Below are 20,615 nucleotides of genomic sequence, written 5' to 3'. Positions count from 1 at the left end.
GGCCTCCTGGCCTCCTGGTCTCCTACACTGTTCATTATTCTCCCCTCTCTCCAACTGCACTAGTCCAGCTGCCATCTTCAAAACAGCCCAGAAGCACTCCTTCCTGGGGGCCTCATGCTGTCTCTCAGACCTCAGCCAAGAAGGCCCTGCCCAGGTGTTCTAGTGCTGCTTCTGCCTCCTTCAGGTATTGGTGGAAATGTCACATTTCTCAGCCTTTTTTGGCAATCCTATTTAAATTTTGGTTATTATCTACTCCTCTCATGTCCCACAGTCATTACCTCCTTCCCTCACTTTGGTTTTCTCTTTAGATCTTATAACTTCAGCATCTAAGCCCCAACTAGAATAGAACCTTCATCAAAATAAGGGTTTTCATTTTGCTTATTATTGAATTCTCCAGTATCTAGAAAAATTCCTGACTTGTAGTAGGAACTCATAGGATGAAATAAATTCACCATGTTTACGTGATGTCTTACTTTGATTTTTAAAAGATATCTTTAAGAAAAGAATAAATTAAAAGATTAAAAAACATGTTGCTATAGACAACATATAATTTGTATTCTCAAGTTAGAATATGTGTTATTTTAAAGTTAAGATAGAAATCCAGTCAATATTTAAAATATATCTATAGTGGAGGAAGTTATTTTGGGTGGTAGAGGGGGCTTGGAGCACACCGCAACATCCCCAGCCCTTTTTTATATTTACTTAGAGACAGGGTAAATTGCTTAGGGTGTCACTAAGTTGCTGAAGCTGATTTGAACTCCTTATCCTCCTGCCTCAGCCTCCTGAGCTGCTGGGATTACAGGTACACACCACCACATCTGGCTAGAGGGGACTTTTTAAGCAACAAAATTTACATGGTAATTAACATCTGAACTCAAACTACAGATTTTGATGAAAAATTGAGCATTAGTGTATGTGTACCATATACATACCTCTATATAATAAACTTGGAGCTATTATACATTAACTATTACATTTTTCATTATTTGGAGGATTATTAAAATATGAAACCCAAAGTGACTACAACAACTCATACTATTTTCTTCTTCAGCTATGTACCATATTTATTTATTTATTTATTTTTATGTGGTGCAGAGGATGGAACCCAGGGCCTCGCATGTGCAAGGCGAGCACTCTACCGCTGAGCCACAACCCCCATCCCCTGTGCCATATTTTTGATGTACCATTTAATCCACAAGATAGCTTCATTGAGTTAGAACTTTCCATTAAGTCAGATAAGTGTCTGTTTCCTATCTCTCATTATTTGAAGATCATATTTATGGTCTTTATTGATTGTATGTTTGTCACTCTGTCTCTGTATTGAATTTTTACCCATGAATTAATGCAGTACCCTACAAGTATCATGAGCCTTCCAAAAGGAAGGGAACCTTTGGTGGCCCCTGACTAAAGAAAAGATACAAGCAGCCCTGTTAGAAGAATCTCTCTCTTTCTAGGCTACAGTTTTATCTGTGAATGCCATCTTTAGCCAACTTAATTTCCATTGGGAGATATAGCAGTGGGATAGGAAAAATTGATTTCCCTGACTTGGGAAACTGACGGATTTCTAAAACCCGAATCCCCCTAAAGTTTTGCTTTCATAGTGTTTCCTGTGTGAAAAGAAACCTTCTGTGTTGTAGCCCAAAATTTTGCTATGAATCAGCAGGTACAAATTTCATAATTGTTGCTTCATCTTTTAGTTGGAAATAGCAAGGCAAGCTTGCTTTCCAGCCTCATATCTCTTCCATGAATGAAGAGGCTTTGGTCTACTACTTGCTATATGATGGGTTTTGAACTAAATTCCCCAACTGGGAAGCAACCATGAGTAAGAAATCCGGGAGTGGCTTCTGAATTCATCTTCCAGAAGGACAGGAACCATTAGACTCTGAGGAAATAAATAGTAGCTGTAGAAAGTATGGAGAACCCCAGGTTGGATTAGAGATGTCAGAAATAACTAAGGTGTTCATTTAAGGGCGACTAAAAGAAAATAAAAGGATTTGAGCTGTTTGTCTTGGCTGAAAGCACTTTAAATGGAGAAAGGCAACTCCAGCACTTATTTATAAGCTTAGGAAAAGAATTAAATTGAATTCCATTGGGTTCTGTGATAGCTCTTTCCATAGACTTAGCCTATATTTTATTGGATTTCATTCTAAGACCATCTTTTGACCAAATGAGCTTTTCCAAAACAAAATATTTCAAAGGACTGTCAGCTCTACCTTTCTCTAAAAGCTGTTTATTCCTGTTCACTATCATAATGAATAGTTACATTTTTCATTTACTTCTTAGGAATAGGTTCACCCTACTTAGCTTCATAATAATAATTTCATTTATCAGATATCCATGCACTATATTATTTAATAATAATGTAGATGCATTATATTATTTAATTATCACACACATTTGAACAAAGAGGCATTATTTTTGCAGTTTATGAGGGTGATAAATGTCAAGGGAGCTGCCTATGGATAGGAAACTTATTGGTCTAAAAGCTAATGATTGAAGTAAGGAATGTTTGGTTAGTTTTGATTGGCACCCAGGAATAAGACTTAACCAAGCATATACATGGGAATCACATGAGAAGTTTTCAAAATGCAATGAATGAACCTAAAGCAATTCCACAGATTTATTTAGGACCATGATAGTTGTCATTTGAAATAGCTGCTGGTCTAGCTAAAGACTTCAGGTCTAGGGAGGCATCTAAGTTTCATCCTTCCAATAACCCTGTTCATAAATAATGCTAAAAGCAGCTCTCCAGGCAGTGCATATTTAAATTAGAGACAGGACAGGAAATTTGGAAGGTCTTACTTGTCTCATCATTGTTTAGTGCTTGTGTGTAAATTAAGAAACTTATTTCTGTTACCACTGAGGAGAGGGCAGGGCCAAATTTTTACTTACTTAATCCTTACAGTTTGGATATGAGGTGTCCTCCAAAGCTATGTGTGAGACAAAGGAAATCTCAGAGATAAAATTATTAGATTATGAGAGTACTTGGGCTGGGGATGTGGCTCAAGCGGTAGCATGCTTGCCTGGCATGCGTGCGGCCCGGGTTCGATCCTCAGCACCACATACAGACAAAGATGTTGGGTCCGCCGAGAACTAAAAAATAAATATTAAAAATTCTCTCTCTCTCTCTCTCTCTCTCTCTCTCTCTCTCTCTCTCTCTCTCTCCTCTCCTCTCTCACTCTCTCTTTAAAAAAAAAAAATGAGAGTACTGACCTAATCGGTAGAGTAATCAATATGATGGATGCATAATTTGAATGGACTAATGGATGCAGATAGGGCATAGCTAGAGGAAGCAGGTCACAAGGTCATGTACTTGGGGATTATATTATCCCTGGTTCGTTCGTTGTAACTCTCTCTCTGCTCTCTGGCTACCAGGTCCTGAGCTTCTTTCCTCTGCCACACAATTCTGCCACGATGCTGTGCTTCACTTTGAGCCCTGAACTATGAAGTCAGCTGACCATGAACCAAACCTTTTTTTTTTTTTTTTAGGAGACTTTAGATTATTTCCTTAGGTAAAGTTCTGAGAGATCAGAAAAATCCTTGTGTAGAGGAGCCAGAACTTTCCCTCTGCCCTCTTGGGGGTTTCAGCTGGACCTGAGAATTAAATTGATATAGGACAGACTGACAGGAAAAAGTATACAAATTTTAATGACATGGAGCCCTTAAAAGAAGTCTAAGATACAAAGAAGTGGTGAAACTTGAACGATTATATAGCTGGTTCAGAGAAGACAGGCAAGAATGAAAAAGTAAACTATGTAGAGAGATTAAAGGAAGATAGAAATGGTTTTAACAAGGACTGTTTGTACAGAATTCTCCAAATTTCAACTCCTGGTCATTGATGATAAGAATGTTACTTTCCTTTGGAACAAAGAGGACATCTTCCACATGGGAACTATATCTCTTGCTCTAAAGGAAATGGTCAGAGTATTTTTCAAGCAATTTCAGCTCAAAATAATGCTCAAGCTAAAGTAATACATTTGGGGGTGACATATTCTGCTCCCTTGATTAGTCTGGTACTCTTTGTCCTGAAACCATTTTTTCCAATTAAAGAGGCCCAGAATAGCTTCCGACATGGTCAAAGATGGCGATGGGTGCATTGAGCAATGGAGAGAGAATACCATGTGGAAGAAGGCACTGAATTATCACAAGGACAGCCACATGGCTGAAATCTCCAAGGATGTACTGCTAATTGGAAAGAAATGGTTTCAACAATTACATAAGCAAAAGGTACCAGGAGTCTCTGGTAGCTTCTCCCAGAAGAAACATTTCCATCCAGGAGCTATTTGTACATTCATTCGTTAACCAAACATTTCCTAAGCATCTTCTCTGTACTTGCACTAGGTCTACAATGCAAAATTTATTAGTCCACCTGTTGTTCAGAGAAGGTAATCTTAAAGGGTGAAAGAAAAACCAAGAACAACAACAATAAAAAAAAATCTTTGAACAAATTGAGCATAGCCAGATTTGAATTGCTGCTAATTGATCACATTTTGTTTATTATTACTCAAAACAGGAGCTCTTCTGCCCATTTCTGGAGGTAGGAAACATACCAAGAAGTAATAAAATAATGTTCACTCCCATCCAGGATGAAAGGCCAAGTTTTAGTCAGCTTGTGCATCCCTGTGACCAAAAGATCTGACCAGAACAACTTAGAGGAGGAAAAGTTTATTTCAGCTCACAATTTCAAAGGTTCAGTCCACGAATGGCCAACTCCACTGCTCTGGGAAAGAAGTGAAGCAGAACATCACAATGGAAGGCTGTGGCTCCGGACATGGCAACAGGAGGCCAAGAGAGCTCTGCTCACCAGGGACAAAATATAAAACCAGAAGGCAACCCCCCAAGTGATATAATTCTTCCAGCCACACCCTACTTGCTTATAGTTACCACCCAGTTAATCCCTTTCAGTGATTTAATCCAAAAATTAGATCAAGGCTTTCATAAGCTAACCATTTCACCTTTGAATCATCTTTCATTGTCTCACACATGAGCTTTTGGGGCACACCATTTATCTGAACCATGACAGGCAAATCTTTCTGTTGCTTATAATTGGAGATGAGGTCTGTTCATGAATCACCAAACCTAATTAAAGGTAGGGAAAAAGCCATATTATGGAAGAAAGGTACAGTTTTTGTTTGTATTTTTTTTTTGTTTGTTTGTGTATTGTTGTTTTTTTTTTCCCTTTCCCCTAATGATATGCAGTGAAGAGGTGGCAAGGGAAAGAAACTAGGGTCCTAGATTTCCAAATGTTTGTGTTCAATCCCTCCGAGAGATCAGAGTCTGGCAGGAATCCCAGGAGAAGCTGGGTTCACTGGACTGAAAAGAGCACTATGGGTTCCAAATGCATAAGTGCTCAGTCACAAGGTGGTAGGGAAGAGAATGATTCCCCAGGCTAACAATGGCCTCACTCACAGGTTATCCAATCAAAACAGTGGAAATACTGTCCTGGCCATGGCTCGGTTCCTGAACACCCCAAGAAAGTGGTTCCAGGCAAGGAGATACACAAGCCCTGGATAAAAAGATGTAGTTTTGAACCTATCTCTTACAGCCAAATTGAGTAGAAAAGGAATCAGCCAAAAGTAATGAAGGAGTGGACACCTGTGGGATATAAACATATCTCCAACATTAGTGTTTTCTTGAAAGTCACCTCACTCTATTATACAATTGGTAAGAAAGAAAGAAAAAAAGAAAGAAAGGAAGGAAGGAAGGAAGGAAGGAAGGAAGGAAGGAAGGGAGGAAGAAAGGGAGGGAGGGAAGAAAGAAAGGCATTAATACCATCTGACTATGGCCCCACCCTTACAACTTAATTGAACCTTTATCAGCACCTCACAGGTTCTATCTCCAGATACAGTCACATTGAGGGTAGGGCTTTAAGATATTGATTTGGGGGAAATATATTTCAGTTCATAACAGTGAGTCTGTACACTTGAGGTACCAGGAGGTTCACAAATTTCTGGAGTCTAGGTTTTCAATTATATGGTTAGCTAAAACAAATGTAATTTATAAAGACAACACTACTTATAAATTATAATCAAATAAATTTTGAATAAGAGAAATTTTAGTTGATCAACTGCATCTCGTAAAAGGAGAATCATACTAGTAGGTCATGTTTTAAGAGTCATGATAATATTTTCTGTTATCTATTATAAAAATCCTATAGGCTGCTCAAATTGAAAATAAATACTACTAACATATATTTAGTAAAAATGATGTGTAAGTCTTAGAGTTATTTGTGAGACATCATGTAATGGTTATTTCTCCCACTTTGGGCTCATTCTTTGACATTCACAGTTGGAAAAAAAAATAGCTGTTCAATCAGGGATCTGCTTCAGAGGATTTAATTCATAAACCTTCTAACTCTTTGGTTTTATAATGACTCAATTATTCTTTGTGTTTGTCCAACCATTTACTTTGTATCCACCTCTATTAGAAAATAGGAACCCTTAATTCCCATCATGTTTATTATTACAATAATTTTATGGAAAATAATTTCTGCTTAATGCCTGACAACACTATCCAAATTTTAGCAGGTTCCAGCTGAAGACATAAATAACAGGCACAGCAAGGCATATGATACAACAAATGTCATATTAAGAGTATTTTGTCCCACTGAAGCAATACTGCATAGGTAGCACTTTACCCTTTTAGAATTGGGAAACCATTGACAAGTAGTAGATTGTTCAGAGTTTTGTTTTAAATATCATTTCATGTTTTAGTCATCTGTTTCACTGCTGTGACCAAAGGACCTGACAAGAACAATTAGAAGAAGAAAAGTTTATTTGGGGACTTGTGGGTTCAGATGTCTCAGTCGGTAGGTGGTGGCCAACTCCATTTCTCAGGGTTCAAGGTGAGCAGGATGTCATGATGGAAGAGTGTGGCAGAGGAAAGCAGCTGGGAGCACAACACCAAGAAAGAGAGAGAGAGAGAGAGAGAGAGAGAGAGAGAGAGAGAGAGAGAGAGAGAGAATATCCCTCACTATGGACAAATTATCTATCTATATCTATCTATCTATACCAAAGGCACACCCCCAATGACCCCTCCTCCATCCACACCCTACCTACCTAGAGTTACCACCCAGTTAATTCCTATCTGGGGATTAATATCCTGATTAGGTTTGGGCTCTCACAACCCAATCCTTTCACTTCTAAACTTTCTTGCATCTTCTCACACATGAGCTATGCGCTGGACACCTAAAATCCAAATCAAAACATTCCAGAAAATTTGAAATGGCAGATGTAGGTAGTGGAATAAGTAAGAAGATTGTTGAGTGGAGCTGCTGTTAGATGTGTCAAGGAATGAGCTAGGCAGCTGTCTCAGGGATGAATAAGAAAGGCAGTCATAACTATTTCAGAAATATCTATCAAGTATTCAACAAAAATACTTTGCATTCCCAATATGTTCCAAGTACCATTCTAGGCAGACACTAGTAAGACTTAATGAGACATTGAAAAAGTGTAGGATATCTGAGATCACTATAATGAGCCTGACATTATCACTTAAGGTCTATAGAATAATCACGATTTTATTGTGCCAGGCAAAGCCCTGTGTATTTTACGTGTGCTTTCTATTTGATAAATAAAACTATTAAAAAATCACTTGGCATCTGAATGATAAACATTGGAATTTAGAAAGCAACATGGTGTCAGTCTACTTTTTTAGTAACTGATAATCATTTGCCTACCTTTTTGCTTAAGTCTAAAGACTTCCAAAATGGAACCAGATGCCTCACCTACGCAGCTTGCAAAATTTTATCGCTTATTAGGTATAATATATTACAATTGAAGTGCTTGAATGGACTATGTATGTTTTATTAATGACAAAGCTCTTTTCAAGAACAACTGCTAGGAAAGATAACGTTTTACTTTTCAAAGCAGTGTTCTTATTTTAGTCATGGCTACATAAATGCTAAGCACTCAGATCAATCAGTATTAAGGCAACAAGGGCTGGGAATCTGACTCAGTGACAGAGCACTTGCCTAGCATGCACAAGGCTCTGGGGTAATCCCAGCACCACAAAAAATGAAAAAAATGAAATTGACCAAATTATGTTGTGTTCATGTAAAACAAACATAACCACAAATCCCACTACCATATATAATTATAACACACCAATACTACAATTTTTAAAAATTAAACAAAAAAAGGAGCATGGAGATTTGGTTCTGATGAGATACTAATACACATAACAGAATGAAAAACAACACATAAGATTTGTACAGGACAAGGATCTGGACCACAGAGATGCAAACCCCAGATTCAACATCATCCAGGACATTTTCTTGCCTCATCTTGTGTGTCAGTCGACTTTCTTCCCTCAGGCCACATCTTTCAGCCAACTGAAAACAAGCCTCCCTGGCATTCCACCATCATATTTTCTGGGTACCATAATCAGTGTGCAAAAGGTTCTTTTCCTCTAGCAAAGTTTGAATGAATAAACAAACACAGGAACAAGCAAACAGGGACACGCTTAGTGATGGCTTGCCAGGCTGAATTACTCTCCCTGACTGGGCCAGAGTAAACTATATTTTCAACACTGTATTTGGGTGGTGTATTATCCCAGACATGGAATAATCACACACATGTCAGGACAGGGGACAGAAGAATGTCCCCCAAAAGAAAGGCCTGTAGGACAGGTACGGGCACTGGATAAATGGGTGTGTGCTCTATAGTCAATCCAACTGGGGTCTATCACATCTCCTGCCAAGCAATTATATTAAACTATCTATACTTCTATAAAAACACAGAATATATATATATATATATATATATATATATATATATATATTAGTCCTTTAGACGATCTTAATGTATTTTAGTGCAATTAATGTAAATTGAAGCTAGCCACTTTTAGATATGTGCAATATGTCCATTATTAAATCATTTATAGACTTTGAATTTAAAGGAAATTGTTTTTTAATATACTGCTAAAAATATATATGTGGAATAGTCAGTGAATACTGTTACAACAACCAGGTTGTCTTCTGGGAAGAAGTAAAAAATGAAGTGTATTTATAGCTTTCAATAGGAGATAAGTAATCTTCTATAGTTTGAATCCTAAGATTCCCACAAAGATTCCTGAGGCCGAAGTTCAGTCCCCAAGGAGGCTCTCTTGGGGGGTGGTGGAAATTTAAGGGGCTACGAAGAGGACTTGCAGTCAGTGGAGGTGGGCCCTTGAAGGTGACAGTGAGACCCAGCCCTTTCTCTTCCTCTCTTAAGCTTCCTGGTCATGAAATAAGTGGCTTTGCTCTGCCATGCCTTCCCACCATGACATGCTGCCTGCCATAGGCACAAAGCAATGGGGTCAATCCTTCCCTGAGACCTCTAAAAAACTGTGAGCTTAAATAAAACGTGTCTCTTTATAATTTTATTATCTTAGGCATTTATTACAATAAGAGAAAGATGACTAATAGAGAACTAAAGATACATGTTGAAAGCTTTAAAGTACTAAATAGCTTATATAAAACATATATGTTTAAAAATTATATATATATGGCATATATGTAATATAATATATAAATATATATATGAGTTAAATTTGCCTTTTTAAAAAAATCTGTATTGACAAGATTCTAAAATCAATGCCAAAAGTAAAAATGTTTCTTTTTCTTATAGATACAAAGAATTGACTTATCAATTTTAAAAAAATTGTTCACCAACCCTGGAGAAATAAATATGGCCAAACATTTGGAAAGAAGGAAGGAAGGAAGGAAGGAAGGAAAAAGGGAAGAAAACTTCCATTTCTTTCTGAAGCCCAAAAAAGGAAATCCATTTCCTTGCCCTTTCCAGTTTCTCGAGGTCACCCATATTCCGTTTTTAGTGGTTCCTTTCCTTGCTCTGTAACCTCATCCAGAGTCCAGGGGTCACTCAGAGCTCTTTTAAAAGGAGACTGTCCCATTCATGAGAGTTCTGTCCATATGACACAGTCAAGTTCCAAAGGCTCTACTTCCAAATCTCTGCACACTGGTGATTAAGGTTCAACATAAGAATTTGGGGAAGGCACAAACATTTAGGCTATTGTAATTGTGATTATGGTTTGATGGTAAAGTAGGATACTATATAGCTATGAAAAGTAAAATTTAAGAAAAAGCTTGAGTCCTTTATGTACGAATATTGAATTACTCTTTAAAAAAAAGAAAATGCAAATAACAGACTTGTCATCTTATAGTTCTATGGCCAGATGCTTTACAAGAGCTTCTCTGAGGTAACTCTAGATGTGGCCAGGGTAAGAGTCCTTTCTGGAGGCCTGGGAGAAAATCCTCCAAGCTGATAGATTCTCTAATCATGAAAGATGGGTCACAGAGGTAAAATTAGAAAAGTTATCACTCAAGTTTTCATACATAACACCGTGACATGAGGACACAGACTTTTATATGGAAGGCTAAATACCACTGACATATAAGCGAAAATTCTTTTTGTAGAAATTAGTTAAATAAATTGGAGATATTTTTAAAACAGTGGATGCAGTCTCATGCAAGAACTAATTAAGAAAATAACAATTAAGGGCTGGAGTTCTAGTTCAGTGGTAGAGCACTCACCTAGCACATGTGAAGCACTGGATCCAATCCTCAGCACCACATAAAAATAAATAAAATGAAGGTATGATATTCATCTACAACTAAAAAAATTAAAAATGACAACTAAAATAGTCATTTAGGCAGATACACCAATTAGAAATTAAGAAATGTGAAAACCTAAATGGCTTAGACACACATAAAAATGGCTTAGACACACAATGTTAGTGAAAATTATACACAAATTAAAGTAAAAAGGACTATCACTTCACCCATTGATAATTTTTAAAATTGCCAATGCTATGTGTCAACATAGATTTGGAGAACCTTTAATTTTGCAATGCAATTTTGCAAAAACTGCTAAAGGTGAACACGCACACGCACTCACAAAATGACATAAAAATTACACCACCAGCTCTACCCTAATGAAACTGTCACTTTCTCACAAAAAGACATAAAACTTTTCATAGAAGCATTGATTTTCAGGTGAAAATAATAGAAGCAATGCAAATGATCATCAAAGAAAAAATAGATAAATGAATTATATTATACTAAGGAGTGTGATATCACAGTGAAAACAAATGAACTAGGGGAATGAATATGATCATGGATTAATCTGACAAACTATGATAATTAGAAAAAAAGTAACCATCAGAATACATACAGTCAGGTGCCCTAGGTATTAAGTTTAAAAATCTAAAAAAAAATACCATCAATCTTTGAAGTAAAATTATGAATTTGAGAATAATGAACACAAAATTCAGTAGTTAACGCTTCTTGGCAATCGGGTCATGGAAGATGGGAAAAGAACAACAAATTCATAAGGGATATAGTGAGAAATTTTAAAATAGTCTTGTTTCCTAAGTACGATGGTATTGGATATTTGTTATATTATTATTATTTTCCTTATTATTATCTAAAATAGTCTTAAATTTTAAAAAAATACCAAGCCTTCTATTTTTATATCAATATTTGTCTCACATTCTGACTTTAGTAAAAATCTGTGGGATCAAACACAATTATTTCACAACAAAAATAAAGATACTGAGATATAGTTCATCTTGAGTGAGAGAAAATGTACAACATGGTAACATAACAAAGAGAAGAAAGCAGTTTAGGTTTCTCATACGTCACCGAAGAAACATAATGGCAAAAATGGTGAGTCCATAATCATTATGAGACTAAGCTCCTTCTGGATTTTTTTTTCTTTTTCTACTACTCTTACATTTGGCTTCTACTTTTTGACCACTACCAGTCATTACATTTATAGTAACTTTAGCCATTTAATAGAAGGGAAAGAGGAGAAAGCCATTAATGTGTTTTCCTTTATGTATGTTCCAAAGAAATCTCAACACACTACTGCTGCTGGCATTATTAGATAGAACTACAACATCACGATGCCTACCTGCAAGGGAGGATGGGAAATAATTTATTCTTTAAGAAGATAATATAATTGAACAGAAAATTAGGCAAATTTCTATTGGAGGTAGTTTATTCAAGATAGTCAAGTGCATTTTTCTCAAACGTTGATTGCATTTGTTGATATTAATTCTAGAAAAAGATTTTTTATTACTATACAAAAGAATATTTTAGGATATTACTGATTCACTTTTTGATTACAGTACTGGCACCATATCATTTTTAAAATTATAACACAGTAATAATGCATAATGTATTACACAAATGCATAATGTTTTAAAACATGCATGCTGTGCACTACATTTTTATCATCACATTAAATATTTATTATTATTACTATTATAATAGATGAAAATTCACAAAGGAAAGTCCTTCTTCTGGGTCTTCCCCATAAATATTCATATAATTTGAGGAAATACATATGATATTTTAAGATTAGCTGGGAGTGGTGGCACACACCTGTAATCCCAGTGGTTTAGGAGGGTGAGGCAGTAATTGCAAGTTCAAAGCTAGCCTCAGCAATGGGGAGGTGCTGAGCAACTTAATGAAACCCTGACTCTAAATAAAATACAAAATAGAGCTGGGGATGTGGCTCAGTGGCTGAGTGCCCCTGAATTCAATCCCCAATGTCAGAAAAAAAAAATCCAATTACCTATACCTATTAAAACGTGTGAATATAATATAATGTAGCAAAATTCTATAGTTTTTCATAAAAATGCTTGATAACTCTTTTTTAACTTTACTAAAACATTAAAATTTACTATGAATTGTTTTGCATCTATCAAAGACTAAGGACATGCTAATCTTTCTTTTTCATATTACATTTTTGTATATTTATTTCTACTGATTTCTATAATTCAATTTTACTATGCAAGAAAGTTCATTAAATTAATTGATTTTTAATTGTGTTGGAAAAAAATCTGTTTTAAAGCATTTTGCCCTGAATTCAACTTTTTCATAAATTATAATCATCATGTATGCATTTGGCTTATAGGTTCCTGAATAATCTTTGTATACCCTTTAATTTCCATCTAACTATTCTAAGTGTCTTTCTTATGAGCAGCCAATATAGTTGGATATTTTAAAACACCAGCATACATTGCATTTTTATAGAGATTTCCATAACCTAAAAAATTCTATCTTCTATTTTTATTTATTGCTATTTCCTCTTTAATTTGTTTTTCTATTTTACTGTGGTTTGATTCCATAATGATTTGGAATTCATGTACTTGTAATCTTCAAATGATCTCCCTTAAATTACCTAAAAAACATTACTCAATGTGTAATTTTAAAATCAATAACAAGTCATCTTTTGCCTAATCTTCATACAAGTCTAAAAAATTAGAATCCTTTATTCTTATCCATTACTTTCCATCTTCTACTTTTCTCCCTCTGTCAAACAAAATTAGTCTTGCATATGATAGAATAATCTATTTTACACAAATAATTACTATCAAATTATGCTAAATTTTGTATTTCTTTTTAATTATCCCATTTCGTAACAATAATTATGACAATTATTTCAATCTTATGTTTAATCAGTTATAATGTCCTCCATCTGCCATTTATCTCACAATGTTTCAATTCTTGTGCTTTTAATCTTAGTTTACGTTTGCATTGGCTGAAGTAAGTTTTTCTAAGGTCACTGCAAGCATATATCTCTGAAACATTCATGCCCATGATTATCTTCTCAATCTTACATGAAAAAAATCTGCAAGGGTATAAAATTCCTTTTCATCTTGAATTTATACTGATCCATAGTTCTGAACATTTTTTGGCCTTAAACATCTGAAAGAATTCAGTAAAAGGTGTGGGCCTCTACACGGAAAACAAGCATTTTTCCTTTCAAAATAATCACAAAGTTTTGTCTGGACTTTTACATTCAAGCACTGCCTAAAACCCACACATCAATCTTCAAGTTAAGAATCTCTAGAAAGACATTTTCTAAGGGACATACAAAACTAATCTTCCAGTTCTTATAGGCCCTATACTTTATATCCTTACATATGTATTTGCCAGTTTTTTAAAAAGTTTTCCTGCATCACAATAATTCAGACTTTTACCTTACTTATGAAGAGCTGAAGCTGCACTTTGGTTTGTATTTCACTTCTCCAGCCCAGAAGGCTGACGTAACTTACAAGAACTATGTTAATAGCTCTCTTGTCCTCTCTGGCTTTAGTTGTATTCTATCTAATGAAGGAGACGGTAGAAGATTGGAAGGCAAAGGGAAAAAATGACTCCAGGAGTTCATTCCTCAGGCCTGGAAGCTGTGTTGCTAAAGGCTGGTTGCCTCTCCCACTCAGCACATGGCTCTGGGCAGGCCCCCTCCTCAGACAGCTCCTACCTTTAGGTTCTGACAGTCACTACCTCCCTGCCCTTCAGGTCTGAAATGTCTACCCTTGTAACCAAAGGATTCCCTTGATTCTCTTCTCTATCTCATTATTTCTACTAGTTTGTATCTTTCTGACTTGCATGCTTTCTGCTTAACATTTTCTTTGCCTGTATTTAACTTCTATCCTCTTCTGCCTGTTTCCTTCATAAGCCTCATAAAGGTCAACTAGAACTGTCAATCGATATCCAGCAGGGAGTCACCTCCTGTCCTCCAACAGCCTGTAAATGGCCAATGCTGGAGACAGGCAGGGATCACTGACCCAAACTAAACACAACAGGTGAGTGGAGTCATATGATAGGGTAAAATGTTTAATAAGGAATGCCCTCACAAGTGACCTAAAAGGATGGAAATAGCACCAAATAAGACTATAGGGTAGTATCACATAATTTTTTAATTTTCTAATGCATCACTTTGGATTGATCTAGAAGCTCCTGCACTGCAGTTCTGGGGGTGGCTGATGATGTTACTTAATTATGTTCTCTGTACACAATCACACCAATCACACTTTTACTTCATGGATGCACACACATACATAGGAGCCCACATATTACCTCCAAGGTGGAAAGACCTCCTCTCTTAATCTAATCCTGTGACCTAAGTTTCACAACTTTTATTTTCCCGTCCCAAGGAAAATAATCTTTGGGATCAGAGTCTGGGAATGATGGTGATATATGAGTTTTTTCTATTGATTTTATACTGAAACCAAAGAAGAGATTTTTTTTTAAGTATTTTAGTCATTTTGGTTTGAACCCTTTGTGATTTGCAATAAGATTGTTCTAATAACTTGATTATTGCTTTTATCTAAACCTTTGTCTTTCTTCCTCTGGAAAATATATTATTCTTAGTTTTATCTATATTATCTGTCCTTCAAAATAAAATTTGTCCTTCTTATTATTTTCTTCTTTCATTCTTGATGAATTTCAATTTCTTTAATTTTCTCTTTGTGGTTGTTGCTGTTGCTGATTTTTTTGCTTCATGTCTACTTTTCTTCAAAAGAGAAATTTATGATACTCAAAATTTACCAGCTGAGATGAAATGTGGATTGCCTGTGGTCCTGCTCTTTTTCCACTTGAGGTTGATGAAATCCTGTTCTTGGGTTCATAGCCATGCTAAACCAGTTCATCTCTTACACCTTTGCTGGACTTCAACAAAGTCTTTCTCAGAGATGTTTTTCTCCACCGTGTTACAGAAAACCAGAGAAACAAATTCAGGGATCTTCAACATCCAAGTCTTGAGAAGATATAGAAGTAGAAGAAGGGAACATGGAAATATATCCCACTTAATAGATGGATGACTAAACAGATTGCTCATTGGTACCAATCTTTTCCTCTGAATTGCACTGGGAAGAAAGTAGAGAAGGCTAAGTTGTCTTTTTTATATTCCTCATAGATGGGTGGAGAATAGGCAGAACACAGATTATTTTGCTCTAGACATTCATTATTTAGGGTTAGTAAAATTCCTCCGAAATTGTAGGCATTTGGTTAGCTTCCACAGTTAGTTGATACTTAATTTTCTTTTCATTCATCTTGAAGTCCAAACAAAAATGAGAAATTTTTAAAACTGAAGTTGAAGTTGTTAACTGGAAATCATTGTAAAAAGGAATTTAACTGAAATTCTTTCATGAAAACAAAGTATTTGTTTAAAGAAGCAAATAAAAATGTATATCTGTTTCTTTCCCTTGCTGTCAGCCACTTTTATTTAAATTGTATTTGGCTCCAAAAATTGTTACTTATCATAGAAGAGTAGCTTTTGAACCTGGTGTAGGATGTGCGATCTGGCTGGAAGAACGAATGACTTTTAGAGTTCTATGCCATAGACAAAAATATAACCCAATGAAGTCATTGGTATATAGTAGTACGGTAGTAGGTTTGATATGTAAATTTAATTTAAAAGATTATCATAAAAACTGCATGTAACTTATACTGAATAATTTGAAGATACATGTTTTTGTTCTGGTTTATCATATATAAATTTCTCAATTTCCCCCACAGAAAAATAAAAACATCTCCTGAAATTATTTTCCAAAATTGTGATTACACATACACAAAGTAAAAAAATAGTTGTTCAGTGGTACTTGTTAGTGCTCATTATAGCAGATTTTATTCAGGGACATGACAATAGGTACAGGGACACTTTCTAAACACTGCATGAAAAGTAGGAATTTATAGCTAAAGAATAGCATGGGGTCAGTGGATGGGAAATTACTAAGAGGAAAGAGCCATCATGGATACAGGTTATTCTGACTACACAGACCTAACAGGATTCTTGGGGTAGACAGGCTAGGTGATTGGGCATCACCTGGAAGACAGATGATGAAGGCCAAGGAACCTTGTTAGACTTCAAGGATAATCAGATACAGAGAATGGTACACGGGGCAGGGGTTGGGGGGTGTTCTTGCCAAACTGGCTTAGCAGGATTCTTTGCTTAAAGTCATTTTAGAAAGGCCATGGGTAGATCTGTCAGAAGATTCAGAAGCCTAACTAAAATTTGGTCTAGCAATGACTCTTTCCTCAATAGTGTCTCAACAATCATTTATTGAAGTATATCTAAGTGACATTATGTGCATATGTGTTGATTTACTTTTGTAGTGCTTATCTTCCCTGACTAAAATTTATACTCTAAAGTCTTGTTTTTTTGTTTTTTTGGTTTTTTTGGTATCCTAAGACCTAAAAATAGTTTGTGGACCACAGTGAGCACTGAATATTTGTAGAAAGAATAAATATTTGTAGAAAGAATAAATAAGCCCACAGGATACTGGGGATATAAACATGGATTACAGTTCTTGACCTGTTGGGTCTCATATTAACACTAATTCTTAAATTCTAATTTAGAATATTTTATGTAAATGTATTCAAATTAAGTTTCATAAAGACATTGTAAAACATGCTAGGTAAGAACAAATTCAAATCCTAACAAATAAGAGACCCAATATGCAGGGAGCCATCCGTGAACTAAAGTGATGTTGAAGCCATTTGTCAGGAAAGCCTGGTATCTGGAACTCCCAGTAGCAACCCTGCTGGTTTGAGAATGCCTGGTTCATGTAGAATCCTGCCTAACTCCATCTCAAGTTGAGCACAGCACCAGAGATGGTGTGATCTGCTGGAGCCACACAGCCTCTTGGAGATGGGTGTGGCTTTCCTAAAGCCAGTGACCCATTTTGCAGCAAGACTCCTGCCACACTGAGAAGCAAGCCCTGAACCAAGATTCTTCCCACTGAAACCTTATCCCTGCCTTTGATGTACTTTCCCTTAAATAAAGAATGGGAGCCTTTTTTCAGTTGTTCAATTCCAGCTCTTATCAGGACTGGAAGACCCAGCAGTCACTCCTTATTGAATCTAATTTCTAGCTCTATCTTCTTTCTTTTTTTCTTTTTTCTTTTTATTTGTCTTAATTAGTTACACATGATTATTTCAGATTATTACTGATTATTTCAGACTTTATTTCCCAGGCAGCTCACACCTCCTGAGCACGAACCTACTCTGTCAGAATGCCAGTCTCTCCCATACCGAGGTACTTAAGCCAACTTTCTTTCTTTCTTTCTTTCTTTCTTTCTTTCTTTCTTTCTTTCTTTCTTTCTTTCTTCCTTCCTTCCTTCCTTCCTTCCTTCCTTCCTTCCTTCCTTTCTTCCTTTCTTCCTTTCTTGGAATAATTTTACTTTAATAAAGCTTCTTGTCTAAAAGCCCATCCAATTACTTCTTATTTAATAGAAATACATTTGACCAATTCTTATAAAATTTACTTAACATACTGATTTCTTAACGTATATGATTCTTTCATGCTATAAATCAAAGAAAAGCTTAAAGATGAATACCATACTTTACTCTCACAATATTTCACTTTAAGCCCAGATTTAAGAGAATGTTTTGATCTGGATCTATTTCTCCTTAAATGCAATAGCTTATTGTCATTAATATTATGGGAAATTTAGGACAGTCCTTCTAACCCCATCAATTTGCCAACAGATTTGTATTTGTTACATATATAAAGGTTTAACAGTTTGATATGGAAAATTAGATCAAATTTTATAAAAAGTCTGTATTGATTATACAAATATAATGCATCATTAGAATAAATATTGGAAACCAATGCTATCTTAGAGTCAGAATGCAGAGTTTTTAACCACTGAGCTTCCTCTCACACAGTTATTTATGCACTCCAAGCCTCAATTCCCTTATCTGCAAGTGAAAAATAATGTTAATACTTACTTCAGAGTTTTACATGGCTCATATTAGAAAATACAGGTTAAGAATTATAGCCCACAGTAATTATATTTTGGAGTGCTTACTTCCTGCCAGCCCTTCTCTGTGTGTATATATCCATTTAATCCTCATGACCATATTCAGTAGATACTACTTCTATAATCCTCAATTTACACATGAAGAATTTGAAGCACAAAAGGTCATGGAGTTTGCCCAAGGTTAAATAGTAAGTATTAGAATGTGGACATCTTTAGACCCACTTATTCTGCCTATTGTATGTAGGATAAAAATGCTAAGAATCTGATGACAGGTTAGATGAGGAAAGAGAAAACGGGAGTCATGGACAAGTTCTAGGTTTGTAGCTGATAAGAATAAGTAAGTGGGCTATTATACATGTCTAAAATGCTGTGCATCTAGCCTTGAACAAAAGAATGTGGCATGTTGGACTAAGAAACTGCCTGTGAAACCTGCAGAAGTCTTCACAAAAGAAACGGACATTTACTTAGGTCTCAAAATGTTACCCGAAGCTTCTAGGCAAAAAGTGTAAGAATAATGAATGTGGAACCAGTGGATAATGCCAAGGACCAGGATGCAAAGTACCAGTTCCCTCTGCAATTCTAATTTTCTGTTTAATCTGATTATTCCTGCGCTATGTTAAAATGGGGTTTAGCTGTCTTGAATTCAAATAGTGAGCTATTCCAGGGACACCAAGTCTAACATTACACATTCCATATGCTCAATTTCACTACAAATGAGCAGCTTTACGACCTGACTCCCTTGAGAGTCTTCAAATAGAGATTTAATTAGAAAGCATTAGGAAAACCCATCCTGAAATAACAAAGGCAGTGGTAGCCGTAGGAAGACATTGCCCTGTTGAGAACTTGCAGGATTCACTGCAGGTAATATTAAGTAAATGGGCAAAGGAGAAAGATACCTCTGAGGGCATTTTTTTGCAACATCACAAAAAGTATTGGAATGTGTAAACTTACCAGAAGATGATAATTTTTTTTAAAGTAGTTTCATTCATTTAAACCTTTAATGATTTCTGCATTATCTATGGAAATACATCAGAAAGATTATAGTGGATATAGTAGAACAAAGGAGAGCTCTCTGAAAATGGAGACACCTCCTTCCATAATTATGGGTAGTTTTTTATCATGAAGAATTTGCATTATATTAAATCATCAGTGTTTATAATAAATATTTATAAATGTAATCCAAGTTTTCTGATTGGTAAGTGGCTGATACTTCTATTGATAATTTGATCCTTACTTTAATACTATGATATAATTTTCTAAGTTTATGTGATCTCTTCAGAGCCAAGTATTCATTATGCAAAGAGTTCTAAAATACATATATGCATGAAGCTGTAATTATAATCTATTGCAGAATCATAGATAAGCTCTATTTTGGGAATAACTGATTTTTATTTAACAGGAGAGATGAGAGATAATTAATTGTTTAAATCACTTATCCTCACATACATGGTAAAACTTATATTTGAGCTGCACCATTGTTCAGTCCTAGTGCTAAATAGTTCTTACCAAGAATTTTTAATTCCTAGGTATATTTATGTGAATCTCTAAGTCTGTCATTGCCCATATTTGAAGTGGAAGTTTCTCACTCCCAGGTTTAGCAATGACAGGAAATTGGTAGAGAAAGTGAATTAGGGTAAAAGTAAAAATTATGGATAATGAAAAGTTGTTTGTAGATTCAGAATCAGAATGAATAAGAAAAAAAAGGAAGAGGAAGAGGGAAAAGAGTAGTGTTCATGAATGAACACACACTCACATACACACACATAACCCACATACATACGGGGCCTCTTTATATTTAAAAGTTTTAAACATCACAGTGAGCACATACTCTTATTATAGTGTTTGCATTCTAGTGCCAGGAGAACGATGCTAATGGGAAAAATAAAACAGGATAAGAACAAGAAGGAAGAATGGAGTAGCAATAGTCAGGGAAGTTCTCATTGCTAAGCACACATGTAAACAAAGATGAAATAGCAAGGCCAACCCAGGAGGATATTTGAGGCAAAAAAACCCAAAAACAACAACAACAAAAAAACCATCCTGAGTAGACAGAACACCTA

This window comes from Ictidomys tridecemlineatus, chromosome 2 (genome assembly GCF_052094955.1).
Source record: "Ictidomys tridecemlineatus isolate mIctTri1 chromosome 2, mIctTri1.hap1, whole genome shotgun sequence".
Lineage (NCBI taxonomy): Eukaryota > Metazoa > Chordata > Mammalia > Rodentia > Sciuridae > Ictidomys > Ictidomys tridecemlineatus.
Note: the sequence above shows the minus strand (reverse complement) of the source record.